The following is a 17411-nucleotide window of genomic DNA, read 5'->3' as shown; positions in this document are numbered from 1 at the left end:
CAGTAAGATCTATAAATCTTGTGAGAATCAGCACATTTCTTTACTTCTTTTGGCAAAATTTTGCAGTGTTTTGAAGTGCAACGTATTTTCCTTTCATGTGTGGCTTTGAAATTGGGTCCCTGTGGGATCAGATTCTACTTATAGGTCCAGAAGGACTGCTTTAAGTAGAATGGAACATGAGGCAAATTAGTATCCCCTGGTTAGGTGACAACTTCAACAAAAGTCACCACAGCTTTTTAAAGCAAGGAAAGACTAGAACGCAGGATAGAAGGGGCTACATTTGCTGTCATTGGAAGGTCAATGGGTTTAGTTTTGGGGTAAACAGAATTTTCCAAATTCTTCCAAGGATCACCTCTCCAAATTCCAGAATCTTACTTTTTCCCAAGATATGCATTTTCACGTAAGAAACCTGGCAAGTCTTTGAATTCAACCCATGTTGTAATTTAACAAGCCGTAGGGTCAGACTCTGGTTTCCGGCAACCAGCAGCCACAAGAAAGAAGATTTTTTTACAGCTAAAAATTTCCTAGTTCTCTAACCACATAGAGTGGATAATTTAAAGCCCTGAGTTTTTCATTTCTCTTTTTAATCTCTCTAACGCAGTATGCAGCAGCTAGTTTACCCCTACCCGTCATGTCTTCATACTGTGCCACCTTATCACTCAGTTATCAAAGTCATGTTTCCTCTAGACACCTCAAGCCAGGTGAATACAGGTGATAATTTACCTATGTCACCACTAGCTTCCACAGATTATTATTGTTCCATTGTTTAATGGTAGGTCAATCCTCACTTCCTTCAAACCCAAGTAGGTTAGATACCTAACCTACTACCTCAAACACTATTATCAATCAGAATTCAGTCACAGATAACAGAAAACACTCTATTTCAAGCCGGAAGTAATTTAAATCAGGGAATTAGATACTTATAAAATCATTTAAAGAGGCGGAGAATTGGACTCTAGAAATAATTTCAGAATGATTCTGGCCCACTAAGGCAGCTGCTACCTTGACCACATTTAGGGAAGCTGGAAATCTGGAAGCTGTCCCCGGAACTATTCCTCTGGGAACACTTACCTTAACTGTGCAATCCAGGGATCTGGAAGGTGTAGCCGTTAGCTCTAGAACCATTCTGCACCTCCTAGGCTCTGTACTATAACCTGGCCCTGCAAAGCTACTGAATAGACCTGGGGCCTTCATCTGAAGCAGGGAATCCTAATTCCTGTGCGATCATGCTTACCAGCAAAATCAGCAGAAACTGAAGAAGGGAAACCTATGCCTTAAGTAAATTTCAAATTTTGGGCATCCCATCTGACTGCAGAAACTTATCCTTCAGCCCTAGCTTCAGCAGACTCTGAGAGGTGTAGACTTTAGCTTTCTCACTCCTGCAGTTCAGGAAGTCACACAAGAGGGGTCACATCCCCCATAAAGTCCCAAAGCAAAATTCTAACAAGCTTGAAACAGATGACCTCACTTATTCTTGGATTTGTAATAAATGTGGTTCTTGGAAGTGTCATATTTACAAAATGTTAATGAGCTACATTCTGAGTCTAAAATCAGCTTCAGCACAATGTTTTTCCCCGCTGACTTCCAGTGAGTTGGGACTGTACTACTTCTCGAACTTCCTTCTCTATGTGGTCAAGGGCTGAATTCTAAGCAAAGCAAATTAACTTCTAGGGATTTGTGAACTGAAAGGTTCTATAAACATCCCTTTAAACAATGTTTAAATTTATTTAAAGAAGTTCTGGGGTAAAGTTTCATATGTCTCAGTGCAAGGGGTAGGGAAACATTTCCTGTTATATAGGTATAACAGAGGAATATTATCTCCTTGAGTAGCTTTTTTTATCTGTTTCTTAGAAAATACAATGATCTTTTTATTTACATTAATTGACAAGAAAGGCAAATTATATGCTGATTAGGTACAGTAATCTCCTAAAATAATGAATATTAAAGTGACATGTGCAAGGGAAAAACAATGGATGAGAGCCCTGAGGCACATGGACATCCCTATACAGCAGCAGACCCATTGCAAATAGGGCCACATATTTGCAAATTCTCAGATGAGATCTGTACAACCATATCTCATGGTTTAGTGTTTTTAACATATGGACAAATCAAAGAGGAGAACAACTTTATACTATTTAATTGTTCATGTTAATGGCTGGAAGTTTAAAAGCAAAAATGAATTGTGTACAGATATGTTCAACAAACTGACATAGAAAGGGGGAGGAAACTAAAGGTAGTGTAATCACTTTCAGGACCTAATAAATGTGCAGCGATGAAAAAACCATTCAAAATTCAAAACTGTTCCTTCATTGTTCTCTGCACTGGGCACATCCTAACTAATACTTTGCAGATAAACCAGCCCATTCACAGATGAATGTTTTTGAATTAACTGTTGCACTTAGGGTGTACCATTTGCAATTTATTTGCTTACATTTATATTCTGAGTTTCTATAAATTTGCTCCACACATTGCCAACTTGGATAGAACGACAAGGAAATTCAGTTTCAACTCAAATTCAGTGAAAGAAGGATGTCAAAATCCAGATCTGGACATCGTGGCTGGGAACTGAGCGTTCTGTGTTGCTTGGCTGAGAAGTGGTGTAGTTGTCCTCTGGTTCCTATTTTGCCCTAGTTCCTCATACTTCGTGGTTATTTCCAGTCAATGTGTGCTCTTAAATAATTGAACCCACCCTTCTTAACATGACCTAATGTGGCCTTTGTACTTATATATCCAAAAAAGAGTATCATTTAATAAATGGATTATTAGTATGGTATAAAAAACACAAAAGGCAAGAAGAGTAGGAAAAAAAGAAGCAAACAATCTGTTAAGAGAAAAGGGGAACCAAAGCATAGATTAATGAAATTCAGTGTTTGATTTGAAGAAAACATAGACCATGTATTTCTTGGATTTCCTGAGTGAATCCATCGATAAATCTCTTCTTCCAGCATATGTGCTTGAACTAACCCACCAACATTCCAACAGACTAATGTCTCCACCCAGCTACTCATTCCAGAGTTATAGTTATTGAGTCAAATGCCTTGGCCATTCTAAGAAAATTCCACAAGTAACAATTACTGTACTTGGCAGGAAGCCTGGTAATACCCAGCTAGAACTTGTTTGTTGTTGTTGATTTAAAAAATATTTTTCAGATTTATTGCTACTTAGGAAAGTGTATCATCAAAATATAAAGTGAAGAAAGAGCTAAAAGAAGTAACTTAGACTAATAAATATATAATAATATTCCAAGTCAATATACTTTTTAATGTAACCTAAATATAATTGAATCCCTGTCCCCAAATGGCCTATTCTCAAATAGTAAATAAAAGCAATTGGAATCTTTGCGAAGTCTCTTGGTGGGGGAAAAATGCCTGAAAACGGATGGCGTGTTTTTAATACAAGCCACATGACTTAACTTTTTTATTTTTTTGGATAGTTTTCTTGTTCCTCATCACTTCTCAATATTCAACTCAGTCACTTAACATGGTTCTCCCACTGCCACCCTTTCTCTCTCATTTTCCTCCTTCCAGAGGAGGGACCCTCCTATCAGTCCCTTACCAATAGCTCTAGCTGCCTACAGAGACTTTCCCTGCTGCATGCAGCCCTCTGTCAAACTTATTCTCACCCTGTGCTTTGATTGCTTTTCTCATAAGAATTATCCCATCACTAAAATTCTGCATAGAAAATGAGATCCAATCAGTAATACTTTTTTCTTCTTGGAAGAAAACAAAGTGGTGAGGGAGGCTATGGATACTTTCAAAGTAATTCTATTTCTCTGTTACCCTTTCTCCCATCAGATATTTATGCACCCACGACCAAGAGGAGAATGCCATATGTGTTTGTACAACTCACCACCACCACTCATCACACTCCAACATGCTTTTCTCCTTCTTCACTTGGGTCAGACAGGCTTCCCATCAGGCACTCTGGAAAGTGTACCATACCTGTGTCTGTCTAAGTTTCTCCTAGAAAATTGGAAAGGAAATGCATCAGCACTAGGATTTTAATGCCCACCCACCCTCCTGGGGTCCTTGTTTTCATAACATGAGGATGAAGGTAATTTCACAGAATTCTTTCTATTACACGGGCAATTGACTATTAGATGAACTGTAGCAACATAACTGAGGCAGTATGGGACCAAGCTGAATAACCAAAGTTTTGAGAAATCAGAAGTCGTCTAGAAAAAATTTCTTCCCATCCTGGATACTATAAAATGAAGGGAGTTAGATAGCTGAAAAAATCATACTGGAGTTAAATAAGGAGGGACACTCCCCAAACTGGAACTCCTTTGGCAAGACAGGGGCTCCTCAGGGTCAGAAGTCTCACTGTAGAGCATCGCACTTCAAGAGGCTCAGTCAGTCTTGCCCTGTCCCTTCCTCTTCAAGTCTTCTGCAGATCTGGGGTTTAGGTTCATTCATCTGTGATTCTCCTTCAGGGCAGCTGCATTCATCAATTGGTCTACCTCAGCACTGTTTAGCTTCACTAGCCACAAAAATTTGAGTGGATTCTGGGGCACTATAATAAAGGTAAAGCCTATTTAAAGTTTTCTCAAGTCTAAGACTAATCGTTCTTCATGATCAATCATTCCCTCAGGAACTTGATCCAGACAATTCTGAGCCTGTACCATGCTCTACTGCCCCCTAGAGGATGACTCATTTTAGTGGTTTTCTGTAGGAATGCAAAAGCAGAGTTTATACCCACTCATAGCTATGAACTTGACAAACGAATTCCAAAAAACTCCATCCTGCCATACACTCACTCTAGAGCAGTGAGGAAGTCCACTACAGAAAGGAAAAAACTGTGTGGCTTTGAGTCCACTAGACCTATAGACAGTGTTTTTCTGTCTCCAGGGAAGTCTACTAAAGCAGTTTTAAGTCATTTGCTAGCCACACCTAAAATTCCATTTCTTGGGTTCCTGGTGAGACACCTCCCATGAATTTCTCAAATTCCTAGTAGCAAGTAGCCTGTATCAGTAAATCCAGAAACTGATTTCAAATCTCTCAGCGGAAGCCATGTTCGGAGGACATGAAGTATTTGGAAGAGGAGTAGAGACATTATAAGCACATGTCTGCTATAATCTTTTTTTTTTTTTTTTTCCTTTCAGGAACTATTACCAAAAATTGAGAAAAATTCCAAGAAATTGAGAGTCTGTTGAGAAAAGATTATAAATCAAGCTCATAGATAACCCCCAATACAATGCTGCATAAATCTAGTCCTATTTTTCGAGCATCCAGTTCCCAAAATTGACATTTTGCTTCAGTACATCTCCACAGCATTTCATTGGTTTTCAGTATTATTCTAAAACCCATTGGCACTTGTTCTCAGACCATTTCCTCCTTTATATCTATTCTGTTAATAGTTTGGCAGACATAGGGTAAGTGTTTAGTTCTAGCAATTATTATGCACTAGGCTCAAAATCACGAAAAAATAGTCCCTAACTTGTAACTCAAATAGAACTCGGGCTCCATACCAGCCCAGCAGGATGTCAATTCAATAAACAATGATGGCCAGTCATCCTAACAGGTGATTAAGCAATTAGAAACTTTACTCAGTCTCCAAGGAAAATGCCAAAACAGAGAGCACATACTTACGACAGCCAGTTTTCTTTAAAAAAAATTTTCTTCAGACATCACATTTAGTCTCAATATCTAGTCAACATGAAATAAACATTGAATATTTAAGATATATCTCCATTCTCTTACAAAGTGTTATGGCAGAGCTGCTCAGAAATTAAGTTGGAGTACCATCATGAAAGACGTATCTTTTTTTTTTTTTTTTTTTTTTTTTTTTTATTTATGGCTGTGTTGGGTCTTCGTTTCTGTGCAAGGGCTTTCTCTAGTTGTGGCAAGTGGGGACCACTCTTCATCGCGGTGCGTGGGCCTCTCACTGTCGCGGCCTCTCTTGTTGCGGAGCACAGGCTCCAGACGCGCAGGCTCAGTAATTGTGGCTCACGGGCCTAGTTGCTCCGCGGCATGTGGGATCTTCCCAGACCAGGGCTCGAACCTGTGTCCCCTGCATTGGCAGGCAGATTCTCAACCACTGCGTCACCAGGGAAGCCCCGACATATCTTTTTGTGAAAGATGATTAAATATACTGTAGCAGATATAGCAGTAGTTTATTTAGTGGTTCCTTAGTATCACATACAAAAAATGTATTATTTACTTCCAGAAATAATCAACTTGATAATATCCATTTATTCATAAGGAAATGGGTAAACTGTGTCAATTTTTCTTACAAATCACTTGTTTATATAGCTGATTATTAGTACAGAGTTATAGCATAGTAAAAATGTATTGATAAATAAAACACTAACTTCTGTTTCTTTATTCTTTGTTCCTATAGCTAGTTGTAAGGGATATTTTTCTTTTGTGAAAGCAAGCCTTTAATGGAGACACTTAGAGAAAAGCCTCTTTGACTGTGTACATAAGTGTCAACACAAGCAAAGTCTGCTGTAGTAATTTGTGAATTTCCTCTGTGGTTTGCTTGAAAGATCACGAAATGATCATTTAGCACTTCTCATATGAAAATATCACCATTTGGATTGCAGCTGGAGTTGCTCTTAGCTGGGGTCCTGTTACTTCCAAGAACAAGTCACGGCATTTTTAAGAGCCCCGTTTCAATGCTCATGCATGCTTTCTGCCTCATAAACCTTGCAATTTAGTGTTAGGTCACCTTAAATTATTTCTTCTCCTCATCTCATTCACAATTCACCATTCAGTCATTGTTGAGATGCCCAAACACCATTCTCAACAAAGGGCAGCTCATAAAATAACCAAAGTCCTAAGAAAATGTGAATACTCAGTTAAATGAATTATTCAATTTACAAATGAAAATTTAAATGGGATAACTCTAAAACTATTTAGTCTACTATAAAACTGCATTGTTTACAATTAAGTTATCTTTATCCTTTTTAAATTAAGAAACAAGTAGATTTTGGTACATGAAATGTGAGGGCCTGACTAAAGCCAGTTTGGTGTGGTCAAGTATTGGGCAAGATTCCCCATTCACCTCCACCAAAACCTTGCCATTTTGGTGAGATTAAGGTTCCAATTGCTTCAGCCCAAGACCTCTCTGGAGCAGACGCTCTGCCACTCTGGTTAAATTAAGCCCGTTTCTCTCCCAAGTGAGTAAATACTTAAGTTCCCATGCTGAGACAGCTGAAGTGACTTTTCACTTGGCACACTGATTCTGGGAGTGCAATACATATTTGTTGAATCCATGCTAAGTTAGGGCAAAGTATTTTTATTATTATTACTTATTAACATGTATTGAGAATAGATATTGTACTTGGTCCACATACAATGCATAAAGGAAGTCCTCATTCCTACAGATGGAAATAAACAACTTGGATGAATATATATGGATGAAATTTATATCCTTATGGAAACTATAGTTCAATTGAGAAGACAGGCATTGAGCACATAATTACAGGTGAGGCTAGTTTTACAAACAAGTGCAGTACACTATGTATGTGCAAAAAAGAAGGAGTTGACCTTGTTTTGGGGTGAAAGGAAAGTCTCCAGAAAGAAATGACATTTGTGCTGAGACTTGAAGAATGCGATAAAGTTGGCTAGCTAAAGAGTAGAAGAAATAGTGATTCATGCAAAAAAGACTCTGATGGGAGAGCGTATGACAGTTTGGTCTGGAAACTGCAATGAACAGTAGCAGTGTAGAGGAGGTGGGGCTGTGGGGATGTGGGGGTGGTGGTGGCATTGAACCTACATAAATTGGCAAGAGCAGAGTCCATTAGGCCATAGGAGGAATTTTCTACTTCACTCTAAGGGAAGTGAGCTTCTCCTAAATTGTTTTGATGACAGGAATGACAACGTCATATGTGTGTTTGTAAAAATAATCACCCTAGCTACAGTATGGACTATGTGAGGGTGGGCATGGGTCAATGAATGTGGGGAAATTGGCTAGGAAGTTATTGACTAAGAGAGAGATAATTGGTGACTTTGTTAGGGATGTTTGAAATGGAGATGGGGAAAAGCAGAAATGTTAAAAGAGGTCCAATGGACCATATTCTAAAATGGATTGGATGTTGGGGTAAAGGACAGGGTGACCTGAGGGATGACTCGCAGGTTTCTGGACTAGCCATCTGGGGTTATGGTTACTAAGATAGAGGAGAATAAAGAAAAAATTTGCTGCAGAAAAATAATCAGTTTGGGACATGTTATATTATATATTAAAAGTATTGGACTAGACATATATGTATATTAATGCATTATTAACATTAATTTAAAAATCATTTCCTTTCTATCCATGATTAAACAAACTTTCATATATACAAATACTACTCCTGATTCCTCTTATGCAACTCTTTTATTGATTCTGTGATGGGTTAAATTTATTTAATAAGTAAATAAAATACTTTATACTTTCTTTTTGATTTTTGATGAATCACCATAATTAGTTTAGAAGTATTAATATTTTATATTAATTAATAGGTGAATATTTTTGGTATCTTATTATTTCCAATATTGTGGGTATGTGAAATGAATTATTCATGTTCTTTTCAATAGATTTTTTATGGACAAAATTGTTTTCCCCAATAAATTGATTCATTCACAGATAGAATAAAGTATGTACCAGATATGTTTCTGAGACAAAGGTACAGTTGAATGTATCTGTATGAGTGAGCCCAGCTGAAAACAGAATAACCACTCAGCTGACCCAAAGGGTTGTGAAATAATACTATGTGTATTATTTTAAGGCACCAGGTTTTGAGATGATATGTTACACAGCAATAGTTAGCAGATATGGTACTATTTTTTCATTACCTACCCTCTAAAATTGTTCATATACAATCATTCCTTGTGATCATATAGAATCATTCTTTGTTGTTCTCTTATTTACATCCATCAGGTTTCTTTCACAGTCTCTTATTATTCTCCTCCTTAAATCTTAACTAAAACAAACTTTTAAAGAGGATATAAAGTCAATTTATAAAATCTACTGTGTTTCTATAAACTAGCAACAAACAATAAGAAAATTAAGTTTAAATATTTTCATTATAATAATTGCAAAACACATAAAATACTTATAAATTTAACAAAAGAGATGCAAAGTTTCTACACTGAAAATTACAAAACACTGCTGAAAGAAATTAAAGACCTGAATAAGTGGAGTGTATACCATGTTCATGGACTGGAAGACTCATATTGTTAAAGTATAAATTGTCCCCAAACTGATATATAGATTCAGTGAAGCTTCAATCAGAATTCCAGCAGTTTTTTGGGCAGAAATTGTCAGGCTGTTTCTAAAATGTATATGGAAATGCAAAGAACCAAAAACAGTCAAAATATTTTTGGAGGACTTTCACTATCTGATTGCAAGGCTTAGTATAAAGCTATAATAATCATGACAATGTGGTAATGACATGAGAATAAACATGTTAGTAAAAAAGAATAGGAAGTCCAGAAATAGATCTGCACATAGAGACAAACTGATTTTTGACAAAGGTGCAAAGGGGTGTCTTGGAGAAATAGTCTTTTCAACAAATTTTGCTGAATCAACTGGATATCCATATGAAGAAAACCTCAACGCCTGCCTCATACTATACTCAAAAGTATTTAAAAACGGATCATAGGCCTAAACATAGAGCTAAAATTATAAAACTTCTGGAAGAAAATCTTGTCAATTTGGGTTAGAAAAAGATTTCTTAGGATACAAAAGGAAAATAAATCGATCATCTGGATTTTATCAAAACTACAAACTCCTGTTCTTCAAAAGACATTAAGAAAATGAAAAGGTAAGCCCATGGATGGAGAAAATATTTGTAATACATATGTCTCACATAAGTTTTGTTTCCAGAATGTATAAAAAATTCTTACACCTTAATAAGAATATAAGAAAAAAATTGGGCAAAAAATTGAATATATATTTCACAAATGTATGACACACAAAAAAGTATCACATGAAAGTAATGCTTAAAATCATAAATCATTAAGGAAATGCAAATTAAAATAACAATCAAATACCACTTCACACCCAATGGCTAAAATGGAAAAAGACTGAAATATCAGGGGTTGGCAAGGATGTGGAACAACGGAATCTCTGTATGCGGCTGGTGTGAACGTAAAATAATACAACTACTTATAAAAAGATTTGATAGTTTCTTATAAAAGTAGACACATACCTAACTCTAAAGATGCAGCAATTCTACCCCTAAGTATTTACCAAAAATAAATTAAAAATACATCCACTGAATAACTTGTAGATGAATACTCATAGCAGCTTTATTCATAATAGCTCCAGTCTGGAAAACAAACAAGCAAATAAACAAATTATGGTATGTTCATAGCATGAAACACTACTCATTATGAAAGATAAATGAACTGCAGATTGAGCGACAACATGGATGAATCTTAGACATGCTGAGCAAAAGAACAGACACAAAAGGATATCTGCTGTATAATTCCTACTTACATGAAGTCCTAGAGCAGATAAAACTAATCTAGGTGAAAAAAAATCAGATCTGTGGTTTCCTGGGGCAGGGGTGGGGTGGGCTCATGGGGACTTCATGGAATGATGGAAATAGTCTATATCCTGATTGTGGTGCTGATTACAAAGACATATGCATTTGTTAAAACTCATCAAACTGTGTACTTGCAAGTTATACATCTTATTTTATGTAAATTATAGTTAAATAAAGCTGATTTATTTTTTAAAGAATCTTCTTGCCTCAAAGTAACAAAACAGGCACTTTAAATATTAAATAATGTCTCTTTTTCCATGTTTAGAGAAAACTTCTTTCTGCATAATTGTTTATATACAAATAGTCTTGTTGACTTTTAAATTGTAATGTCCAAGCACCAAGCATTAACAACAGTTATCATCTACTTACTGCCTAATGTAAGCTAGATTCTCTGCCATATACTTACAAATATTTCATCCTCACAACAATTCCTGCAAGATAAGTCTTATTATCTTTATTTTTGGTTGAGAAACCTGAGTCTCAGAATAGTTAATTCGTCCAAGAACTCCCTGTTAGTAAATAGTAGAGGTAATAGTTATCCAAGGACTGTCTGTCTCCATCAACCAGTTATCCCAAAGCCATTTACCCTTAGGCACTAGGTAAATAGTCATTGCTAGTCATTTAATTGACCTGACCACAATCTCCTTCAGTGAGTCACTAAGCCTAATTTTCCAATAATTAAAACAAAGAAAGAAAATGAAAGAGACTATTACTTACCTTTATTCTACTTCACGTGGCAAGAGTAATATAGTGTTTATAACAGGATAAAACCTGAGGTTCAAGATCTAGTTTTGTCCATTTTTAACTGAGCTTGTTGCTTAATCTATCTAAGCTTCTGTTTTCTATTCATAAAATGGAAGTATTAATAACCAGCTCACAGGGTTGTTGTGAGAATAAAATGAGGTAATACATTTAAGCACTTTACACTGTGCCAGAAGCATTGCAAATGACAAGAAATAGAAATGCTTATTGTTAATGAGAGGACCGGTAGTGTCCTTTAAAGAGAGTGATTAAGTTGCTTATTTTTATTACTATTCATTTCCTTATTATTTCCTTCTTCTACTGAGAATCCATTTAGCAAGTTTGAAAAGGCCCTGTGTATTCAACTCATTATTTGGTCATGAGAGATTCCTTCGTCACGGAACATTTTGAGGTTGTATACATTCATTTACAAGTTTCACTTAATATTCATTTAATATTTTCATTTAATCAATTAATTTAATGTTTTCAAATATGCCATTGTATCATAGGCTCTTGTATTAATTATTTGCAAAAACTTATATAGACTGTTGAGAATAAAGTATAAGAGATGTGTCACTGGCAGAAAAGCCTGTCTTGTTCCCATAAGTAGCCCAGAATAGTGGCCAAACTGTTCAGTGCCATTATGTGACCTATAGGAGACAAGAGTTCCCACAGACTTTATGAGCTTCAATTTTTCTCTTTTTATCTGCCCCTTTCTGGAAGGGATGGCTGTGATCCATGAAATAGCTGAAAAGTAGGAAAAGAAAATACATAGAAGCCAAAGAAGCCCATGTTTACAACAATGTACTAACTATATAACTAACTGGACCTGCTTTAAAAGACTCTCATAGCTTTAAGAGCCATGATATAAAAGTCTTTGATTCTTTGCTTAAGGTGCTATATAATCAAGAAGAAGTGAGATGGTGAAATAAGCAATTTTCTAATAATAACAGAAAGAGAAAGAACAATGATTCTCAAAGCTCATCTCGAGCAACAATTAGTAAACAGGTTTTCACCTCTAGAGTCCCATCAAAATCTTTCTTCACTCCGCCTCTACTCCAAACATCCATAACACCCTCAAATGTTCTGAGAACTACTGTCTTACAGGAGAGAGAGAAAAAAATACAACTCCATATAATTTGCAATAGGTTGTTAGTAATCTGTGGTCTTAGTCCTCCTGGACACTAAATGAAGGCAGGGCACTTTGGGTTAAGTTAAAGCAGAGGGAAGACAATCTGATGGTGGACTGCAGTCATAGCATGTGACAAGTAGATGGGGACACCTTAGTTAAGCATAAATGTTCTCCTGACCTCTATCCCACCATCTCAGAGGATCATATCCAGGTTGTATTAAATAACTTTTAGGGTTCTGAGACAGTGAAGCTGAATCCAGGAAGAGCTGAGAAGCACCAAATAAGGCAGGACATGGACCAAAGGACACACTTCATTATATCAATTAAAAACAAGAATGACCCTAGTACAACTCATGGCATGAAGAACAGTGGATTCTTTGTCATGGACAGTCCATCACGTCCAATTGAATCACTTGGACTTCATTTGTAGGCAGTTTTGCCAAAAATAAGGCTGACCCCTTATTTTTGTGGTCATTGTAACAAAATTACTTTGAACTCTGATTAACTGAATTTCAAAGACTCATTCTCTTATCATAACTTCACCCCTTCTCATCTTCCCATTTTGTTATAGTGACTAACATTATTCACTTAATCACATATGAATATGCATTAAAGACACTAGAAAAAAAATACTTTTCCATTCCCTAGGGTTAAGCTCCACTTTTCCATTCCCTAGGTGGCCCAAGGGGATAAGTAACCAAACAAGATATATTTAAAACTCATTATTTCTGGAATTCTTCTATCCGGTCTGTTTACAGTTTTTTTTTTCATTTCAGCCTTGACACAGAGACAAGTGTGTACCAACAGTCCACTTTTTATATTTGAGCGAGTACCTGGAAGTGGTATGTGGCAGAAGATAAGAACGAGGTGAGGGCTTCCCTGGTGGCGTAGTGGTTGAGAATCTGCCTGCCAATGCAGGGAACATGGGTTCGAGCCCTGGTCTGGGAAGATCCCACATGCTGCAGAGCAACTGAGCCTGTGAGCCACAACTACTGAGCCTGTGCGTCTGGAGCCTGTGCTCTGCAACAAGAGAGGCCGCGATAGTGAGAGGCTCACGCACTGCAATGAAGAGTGGACCCCGCTCGCTGCAACTAGAGAAAGCTCTCGCACAGAAACGAAGACCCAACACAGCTAAAAATAAATAAATTAAAAAAAAAGAACGAGGTGAAGGGAACACAAGCACATTGTTAACTTCAAAACTAACTTGCTCTTCTCCTCCATTTTACCCTAAGTAAGAAGATTTCTGGTTCAAAGACTTCTGGTTCACGCTGTACTCCTTTCTAAATTACCTTCAAAAATGTGCTTAGTGTCTTCTTTCACCTCTCAATTCATCTCCCTTGTGTTGGATATCATGCCTACCTTTTTTCTCAATCCTGTCTCACTTACATATCTCCAACTTCCCACTTTCTTTGTTGATTTTATTCTCTGTGATGTTTTCAAACTGCATGGCACCAAAGCACATATGAACGTTAGTCTACCAATGAACAACATTTGTATGAGCTTCCTGAACCCCAAACTAAAGAATCTGTGCTCAACCCAGAGTCCTTCCACCAAGGCATTAGTGTTCTGGCTTTCTGTGTAACTCTACTTTCCATTTATATGAATTATCCCACATATATGAATACAGTTTACAAATATCAGAACAGTCTTATAGCAACTTTCACTTTAAAAAAAATTTTTTTTTAAATTTATTTATTTATTCTTGGCTGCATTGGGTCTTCATTGCTGTCCACGGGCTTTCTCTAGTTGTGGCAAGCGGGGCTACTCCTCGTTGCGGTGTGTGGGCTTCTCATTGCGGTGACTTCTCTTGTTGCGGAGCACGGGCTCTAGGCACGCGGGCTTCAGTAGTTGTGGCATGTGGGCTCAGTAGTTGTGGCTCGCGGGCTCTAGCATGCAGGCTCAGTGGTGGTGCATGGGCTTAGTTGTTTCACGGCATGTGGGATCTTCCTGGACCAGGGCTTGAACCTGTGTCCTCTGCATTGGCAGGCGGATTCTTAACCACTGCACCACCAGGGAAGTCCCAACAACTTTCACTTCTTAAGCAATGTGACAGACACTGCAGTTTAAATTCTTGATATCGATATTCTAGAACCTTGAAAAAAATAGTGTCATTCCATCTCTTTTCCTCTTATGCTATATACTGTAGAATTGTCCACAAAAGAAGATCTCAGAGTCAAAGTGGAATCAGCTATGGATCTTACTAAAGCTAAAAGCAAAGGTATCTTGATGTAGCTGCAGTTATTATTGTCATTATTCATGATTATTTCAGTGTTGAGTAGAAGGAACTGTAGTTTCTCCAATTTTGTGAATAATAGCTTTGTCATTGAACAGAAGGCACAATGTGTGGCTAGACTGTCTCTTGTAGGGGTTGCAAACACTTTCATTTGTCCCCAATGTGCTAGCCACATGTTGTTTTCAGCTGGCTGAGTCGTAAGGCAGAGAGAGTTTAGAGAAAGGGGAAGAGAAAGAAAAGCAACTAAGCATCTCATTAGGAAGTAAAACAAAGGATAATGTGTTTTCCCCCCTAAAGTAGTGTTGTGTGTTTAAAAGAAAATATATAGTGCACACATTACTATTCTAGTTATTTTATTCTGACAAGAAATTTTTAAGTCTGTTGGAGCAAATTTGAAAAAAATGATGAACTTCATTCAGCCATAAATTTTGATAATGAGTTAATCAATTGACGTTCATTGAGTGCCCAGGTGTGCAAATCACCATTACGGTATACTACACTTCACAGTATAACTGTATTCAAGAAATATTTGTAAAACAAATGTACACTGAATTTCTGATGGGAAATATGTAAAAAGGGAAAATGGCAGTTTGCACACTGTCACACATAAAATACATCCAAAGCTTTAAAGTCCAACTAAAGGAGTTATTCAATTAAATATTAATAATCATAATGAAACATTATAGTGAATGAATTGAAAGTAACTGGAGTTACTTGGCTATTTACAAAAATCAGTGATTTTAAAACAGGGAAAATACTTTAGAAAGGATTTGAGTTAATCCTTGAATCCTACATAAAACTAAGAGCCAGGGAAAGTAAGTCAGCTGTCCAAAGATACACAGCTTTTTTATGTAAACACCAGGATTGGAAGCAAGAGTATTTTATCCAAGATCCAGGAAAAATTTTCTACCCTCCCATTAAGGGACACTCTGGTCTGCCACTCTGACAGTCTGAACTCCATAACAGAAGTCTTCCCTCAGCAATGTGTGGTCAAGCCCTAGCAGTTGTGGGCTTCTCTTTCCTGGCGAATGAGCTCTTCATGGGTGAATACAGAACATTTTTCTGTTGAGAGATAATTACACTCTCTCCCTTCCTGATTCTCCTATAATTTGGCCCATCCATCCAAATTATATACACCTGCTTCTTCTTTTTACTCCTTCTCTTAGTGCGTTTGGGGAATTGAGTAGTTTAAGTTCTGCCGCAAGTCTATAACATGATAGCTAGAGATGTCTCTGAACTTCATACAGAGGGATAGCACTGCTGACCTGCCATCATCCATGGGATTTGCACTTGAATTTTTATCTTCAACATTTAAGTGAGATCTGGCAATCCATAGGCAAGCTTCCACCTGACACCCGTTTGTGATCAAGGATGGTGTGTGGACATGGCAGAACAAATCTAACTTGACTCAGTAAAAGCCAAACGCATCACCTTGGGTTCAGAATCATGAGATCTGATTACCTGAGAGAACCAGCCAACCCTCACCTTAGTGTCAGTCAGGGTTCTTGAGTGGTAAACAACAGAAATTGACTCTGACCACATTAAGCCACAAAGGAATGCAGTGGAAAAATGGAAGGAAAAGCTGAAGAACCAAGGTACTGGCCTAAGACACCTTAAGGGGGATCTGTGTAGCAACAACTCACAGAAACTTTCTTTACTAGCGGGAAGAGCGGGCTCCCACATTTCTGACCTTTGTGTACTTCTGCTCAAGATTTGAATTCTAGGGAGATGGTTTGATTAGCCATGCTTGAGTCTAATGACCACCGCTTGAAGTGGGGGAAGTCTCATGAATGCTCAGTCAGTCCCACCATGCAACTGGGTAGGGGAAGTTTCCAAAAGGAAAATACAGTCGTTCTGACCAGAAAACAAGTGAAATGTGTGTTGGGCAGTCAAATCAGCAGAGGTCCACAACACAACCCAAATGTGGTGGTTAATCATCAAGAGACAGAAACCAACAGTGATAGGTGAATATTGAAGTGTATCTAGACAATGGCCCAATCAATGATGAGTCCAATTAAAAGGTTAATAAAACCTGGTTCCGACTGTAGTTTTAAATCAAGCCGTTAAATATTTTTCTTTGAAATGCTTCCAGCACTGCCCAAACCCTGAGTGGCATGTGAACAACTCGTCCATTAAGCATCCCTTTCCAGTCAGAATTACCTACCTCCTACCCACATCCTCCTACACATTCTCCTCTGGCCACTCCCATTCCCTTCTCTTTACCAAAATCTGAAACCCAAGGCTGTTTCTTTTTTTTTTTTAACATCTTTATTGGAGTATAATTGCTTTACAATGGTGTGTTAGTTTCTGCTTTATAACAAAGTGAATCAGTTATACATATACATATGTTCCCATATCTCTTCCCTCTTGCATCTCCCTCCCTCCCACCCTCCCTATCCCATCCCTCTAGGTGGTCACAAAGCACAGAGCTGATCTCCCTGTGCTATGCGGTTTCTTCATCAACCTCTTTGTTTAGCTTGGAAGATCAATCAAACACCAAAGGATTCTTTACTGACTTTTCAACATTTAACAAATGGTTATTTAAGTTTTTTTTTTAAATCCAAAGTCAAACCTCCTTATTAAGCATATAAAGAGAAAAAAATCAGATGAAATGCATATTTGAAACTGCCTTTTGAGTGCTAAGGCAGACTTGCTCTAGCCCCCTTTACTGAAACTTCCTGAGAGACACTGTGGAAATGAAAGATGGTTCTTCACTTCCACTTAAAGCACAATTCAGGCCGGCATTTTGAAAGAGACAGGTTTATTCATCACTTCAGCGTTAGCTGGCTTTGTTCCCTGTAAAATTTTACTTTTGGTTATTAAAATATTCA

The sequence above is a fragment of the Balaenoptera acutorostrata genome, chromosome 2, assembly GCF_949987535.1.
Source record: "Balaenoptera acutorostrata chromosome 2, mBalAcu1.1, whole genome shotgun sequence".
NCBI lineage: Eukaryota > Metazoa > Chordata > Mammalia > Artiodactyla > Balaenopteridae > Balaenoptera > Balaenoptera acutorostrata.
This window is presented reverse-complemented; position numbering follows the sequence as displayed.